General features: G+C 42.9%; 1 long non-coding RNA gene across 1 annotated transcript; it reads left to right on the forward strand.

The window, feature by feature from the left end:
• Positions 1-1,175: 1,175 nt before the first annotated feature.
• On the forward strand, positions 1,176-2,938 carry LOC123732933 (uncharacterized). Its single transcript, XR_006763507.1, has 3 exons — positions 1,176-1,307; positions 2,293-2,347; positions 2,591-2,938. It is a non-coding gene; the product is annotated as an uncharacterized lncRNA (long non-coding RNA).
• The last annotated feature ends 2,980 nt before the right edge of the window (positions 2,939-5,918 follow it).

The raw sequence follows: 5,918 nt of genomic DNA on the forward strand, positions 1-5,918 counted from the left end.
TGGAGCCAAACTGATGTCAGTTGTTAAATAAATCCACCCCCAGGTGGTAAGGGTAGGTAACAACACATCCGCCATGCTGATCCTCAACACGGGGGCCCCTCAGGGGATCGTGCTCAGACCCCTCCTGTACTCCCTGTTCACTCATGACTGTCGAGCCAGGCACGACTCCAACACCATCATCAAGTTTGCCAATGACACAACAGTGGTAGGCCTGATCACAGACAACGATGAGACAGCCTATAGGGAGGAGGTCAGACCTGACCATGTGGTGCCAGGACAACAACCTCTCCCTCAACGTGATAAAAACAAAGGAGATGATTGTGGACTACAGGAAAAGGAGGACCGAGCACGCCCCTATTCTCATCGACGGGGCTGTAGTGGAGCAGGTTGAGAGCTTCAAGTTCCTTGGTGTCCACGTCACCAACAAACTAACATGGTCCAAGCACACCAAGACAGTCGTGAAGAGTGCATGACAACGCCTATTCCCCCTCAGGAGACTGAAAAGATTTGGCATGGGTCCTCAGATCCTCAAAAGCTTTTACAGCTGCACCATCGAGAGCATCTCGACTGGTTGCATCATTGCCTGGTATGGCAACTGCTCAGCCTCTGACCGCAAAGCAGTACAGAGGGTAGTGCGTACGGCCCAGTACATCACCGGGGCCAAGCTTCCTGCCATCCAGGACCTCTATACCAGGCGGTGTCAGAGGAAGGCCGTACAAATTGTGAAAGACACCTGCTGCTGTTTAATAATTTATTTATAACTTTAAAAAATATATGTTTATTTAAAACATTTTTTTCTTAAAACTTCTTAAAGCAATGTTGGTTAAGAGCTTTTAAGAGCTTGTAAGTAAGCATTTCACTGTAAGGTCTACACCTGTTGTATTCAGTATTTCACTGTAAGGTCTACTACACCTGTTGTATTCAGCATTTCACTGTAAGGTCTACTACACCTGTTGTATTCAGCATTTCACTGTAAGGTCTACTACACCTGTTGTATTCAGCATTTAACTGTAAGGTCTACTACACCTGTTGTATTCGGCGCATGTCACAAATACAATTTGATTAAATGTTTTATTTAACCCCTGGTATCCTCCAACCCCAACGGTCCATGCCAGATATTTGACCTCTAACCCCTGGTATCCTCTAACCAGATTGGTCCATGACAGACATTTGACCTCTAACCCTTGGTATCCTCTCTCCCCATTGGTCCAGGTGAGAAGAAGAGGTCATTGGGGCGGGACTACCACCCTCTGTGTCTGAAGTGTCAACAGTGTCAGAGACAGTTGACCCCAGGACAACATGCTGAGGTATGGAGAGAGAGGGAGGGAGGGAAGAGGAGGAGGGAGAGAAGGGGGACACCAGGACAACATGCTGAGGTATGGAGAGAGAGGGAGGGAGGGAAGAGGAGGAGGGAGAGAAGGGGGACCCCAGGACAACATGCTGAGGTATGGAGAGAGAGGGAGGGAGGGAAGAGGAGGAGGGAGAGAAGGGGGACCCCAGGACAACATGCTGAGGTATGGAGAGAGAGGGAGGGAGGGAAGAGGAGGAGGGAGAGAAGGGGGACCCCAGGACAACATGCTGAGGTATGGAGAGAGAGGGAGGGAGGGAAGAGGAGGAGGGAGAGAAGGGGGACCCCAGGACAACATGCTGAGGTATGGAGAGAGAGGGAGGGAGGGAAGAGGAGGAGGGAGAGAAGGGGGACCCCAGGACAACATGCTGAGGTATGGGAGAGAGGGAGGGAGGGAGGAGGAGGAGGGAGAGAAGGGGGACCCCTGGACAACATGCTGAGGTATGGAGAGAGAGGGAGGGAGGGAAGAGGAGGAGGGAGAGAAGGGGGAAACCCCAGGACAACATGCTGAGGTATGGAGAGAGAGGGAGGGAGGGAAGAGGAGGAGGGAGAGAAGGGGGAGAGAGGAAAGGGGGTTGAGAGGGAGAGGAGTATAGCGGAGGGGGAGACGTAGGAGGGAGAGGGGAGAGAGGAGAGAGGGAAGGGGGAGAGAGTGAGTCAGGGAGAGAAGGGGAGGGGAGAGAGGGAAGGGAAGGGGGAGTGAGGGGGAGAGATTGAGAAGTGGAGGGAAAGATAGTGTCAACAGTGTCAGAGACAGCTGACCCCAGGACAACATGCTGAGGTACGAAGACATGGAGGGGTAGTGTGGGGAGGGAGTGAGGGAGGTGGGGTGGAGAAGGTCTGTCCGTCCGTCCGTCTACATGTCTACATGTATGTGTGTATGTATGTATGTGTGTATCTATGTATCTCATGAACTAAGATGTTTTCTGTGCCTTGTGTTTCAGCATGATGAGAAACCCTACTGCACTAACTGTTACATGAAGATGTTTGGTACCAGAGGTAGATACTGCTTGGTGATGTACTGTAACTGTTGTGATGAGAAACCCTACTGCACTAACTGTTACATGAAGATGTACTTTAGCTGGGGTGCGTCCCAAATGGCAGCCCATTCTCTACATTGTACACTACTTTGGCCAGAGACTTGGTCAAAAGTAGTACACTAAATAGGGATCAGTGTGTGTCTTAGGATGCTATGTACAGCAAATCTCTCTCTCTCTCTCTCTCTCTCTCTCTCTCTCTCAGCAGGTAACAGGAGACTGATGTCAAACTGTCACAGCTCAGCCTCCTCTTCCTCTTCCTCCTCCTAGGAACCAGTCCTAGGAACCAGTCTAACCAAAAACCACCAAAATACAACCTAATGAGAACTAACAGCCTATCAACAAGGATCTATGTTCAACAAACCTGACATTCAGCCATCAAGCCAATGACCAACCAACTAGACCCAACATTCAGCCAACCAACATTTGACCAACCAAGAAATACTCTAAAAGTCTCCCTCTTTCAGTCAGTCATAAAACAACTACCTTGACCACAACATTGTGTTCAATGGAGAAACGGTTGTTCTTCAATAAAACAGAAGCTTCTACAGTCGTCTGGTTGAAGTGTGTTAAACACAGAGTCTCTTTAGGCATCAACACACATCCTACACTACACATGTACTGGAGTACACAGACACACATCCTACACTACACATGTACTGGAGTACACAGACACACATCCTACACTACACATGTACTGGAGTACACAGACACACATCCTACACTACACATGTACTGGAGTACACAGACACACATCCTACACTACACATGTACTGGAGTACACAGACACACATCCTACACTACACATGTACTGGAGTACACAGACACACATCCTACACTACACATGTACTGGAGTACACAGACACACATCCTACACTACACATGTACTGGAGTACACAGACACACATCCTACACTACACATGTACTGGAGTACACAGACACACATCCTACACTACACATGTACTGGAGTACACACATCCTACACTACACATGTACTGGAGTACACAGACACACATCCTACACTACACATGTACTGGAGTACACAGATACACATCCTACACTACACATGTACTGGAGTACACAGACACACATCCTACACTACACATGTACTGGAGTACACAGACACACATCCTACACTACACATGTACTGGAGTGGACAGACACACATCCTACACTACACATGTAATGGAGTACACAGACACACATCCTACACTACACATGTACTGGAGTACACAGACACACATCCTACACTACACATGTACTGGAGTGGACACTACCTAGTCAGATCATGTTTCAATACCACCAGAGTTCTGAACACACACACACACACACACACACACACACACACACACACACACACACACACACACACACACACACACACACACACACACACACACACTTGGCTATGAGGGTTTCAGCATGATATTCTTACTGTATGTTGTAGTCTGTCCAAGAGGGGAATCACACAAGACTGACAGCCTGTCATTTTATTAAAAGCATTCAGTTGATTACATGACAGTTTAGAGAGCAACATAATAACAATAATCTACATCATAATCAATAATCAATATCATAACATTTATAATCAATAACATCATCATCCATATAATACTAACAACATCATAACATTTATAATCAACATCATAATCAATAATCAATATTATAACATTTATAATCAATAACATCATTATCTATATACTACTAACAACATCATAACAATAATCTACATCATAATCAATAACATCATTATCTATATACTACTAACAATATCATAACAATAATCTACATCATAATCAATATCATAACATTTATAATTAATAACATCATGAGAGGTAAACAACAACAAACCCCTTTATTAAAAAATGTTTAAAAATACAAAGAATGACCAGATGATTATAATAATACATGGACTAATAATGGAAACACTTCAAGATAAAGAATCTAAGAGACACTAAATAAGATAAAGAATCTAAGAGACACTAAATAAGATAAAGAATCTAAGAGACACTAAATAAGATAAAGAATCTAAGAGACACTAAATAAGATAAAGAATCTAAGAGACACTAAATAAGATAAAGAATCTAAGAGACACTAAATAAGATAAAGAATCTAAGAGACACTAAATAAGATAAAGAATCTAAGAGACACTAAATAAGATAAAGAATCTAAGAGACACTAAATAAGATAAAGAATCTAAGAGACACTAAATAAGATAAAGAATCTAAGAGACACTAAATAAGATAAAGAATCTAAGAGACACTAAATAAGATAAAGAATCTAAGAGACACTAAATAAGATAAAGAATCTAAGAGACACTAAATAAGATAAAGAATCTAAGAGACACTAAATAAGATAAAGAATCTAAGAGACACTAAATAAGATAAAGAATCTAAGAGACACTAAATAAGATAAAGAATCTAAGAGACACTAAATAAGATAAAGAATCTAAGAGACACTAAATAAGATAAAGAATCTAAGAGACACTAAATAAGATAAAGAATCTAAGAGACACTAAATAAGATAAAGAATCTAAGAGACACTAAATAAGATAAAGAATCTAAGAGACACTAAATAAGATAAAGAATCTAAGAGACACTAAATAAGATAAAGAATCTAAGAGACACTAAATAAGATAAAGAATCTAAGAGACACTAAATAAGATAAAGAATCTAAGAGACACTAAATAAGATAAAGAATCTAAGAGACACTAAATAAGATAAAGAATCTAAGAGACACTAAATAAGATAAAGAATCTAAGACAAAAGCAAAAAACAATACATTCAAAACTTCAATTTATTCTGGAAACAAAACAGACGTAATTGAGCTACTCTCTTAAAATAATCAAAACCCCATGTTACCCAGAACCCCATGTTACCCAAAACCCCATGTTACCCAAAACCCCATGTTACCCAGAACCCCATGTTACCCAGAACCCCATGTTACCCAAAACCCCATGTTACCCAAAACCCCATGTTACCCAGAACCCCATGTTACCCAGAACCCCATGTTACCCACAACCCCATGTTACCCAGAACCCCATGTTACCCAGAACCCCATGTTACCCAGATCCCCATGTTACCCAAAACCCCATGTTACCCAAACCCCATGTTACCCAGAACCCCATGTTACCCCAAACCCCATGTTACCCACAACCCCATGTTACCCCGAACCCCATGTTACCCAGAACCCCATGTTACCCAGAACCCCATGTTACCCAGAACCCCATGTTACCCAGAACCCCATGTTAACCAGAACCCCATGTTTCTCTGGTGGTAAAAACCAAACTAAAAGGAATAATGGTGGTTGCAGTCACTCCTTTTAGATTTCTTCCAAGGTTCTAGAAAGATAAACTAATTCTGAACTTGTTATTAAAATTAGAACCACTTCAGGTTTGTCACCACATTTTAAACACCAGTCCACTGCTGACCATCCATTTAAAACACAAAACTGACCTAAGATCAGCATGTAGGGTCAGCTTCATTCTACTCCTACTCCGTCCCCTGGGCTGCTCTCTCCTCTCCCGGTCCAGC

This window comes from Salmo salar, unplaced genomic scaffold (genome assembly GCF_905237065.1).
Source record: "Salmo salar unplaced genomic scaffold, Ssal_v3.1, whole genome shotgun sequence".
Taxonomy (NCBI): Eukaryota; Metazoa; Chordata; class Actinopteri; order Salmoniformes; family Salmonidae; genus Salmo; species Salmo salar.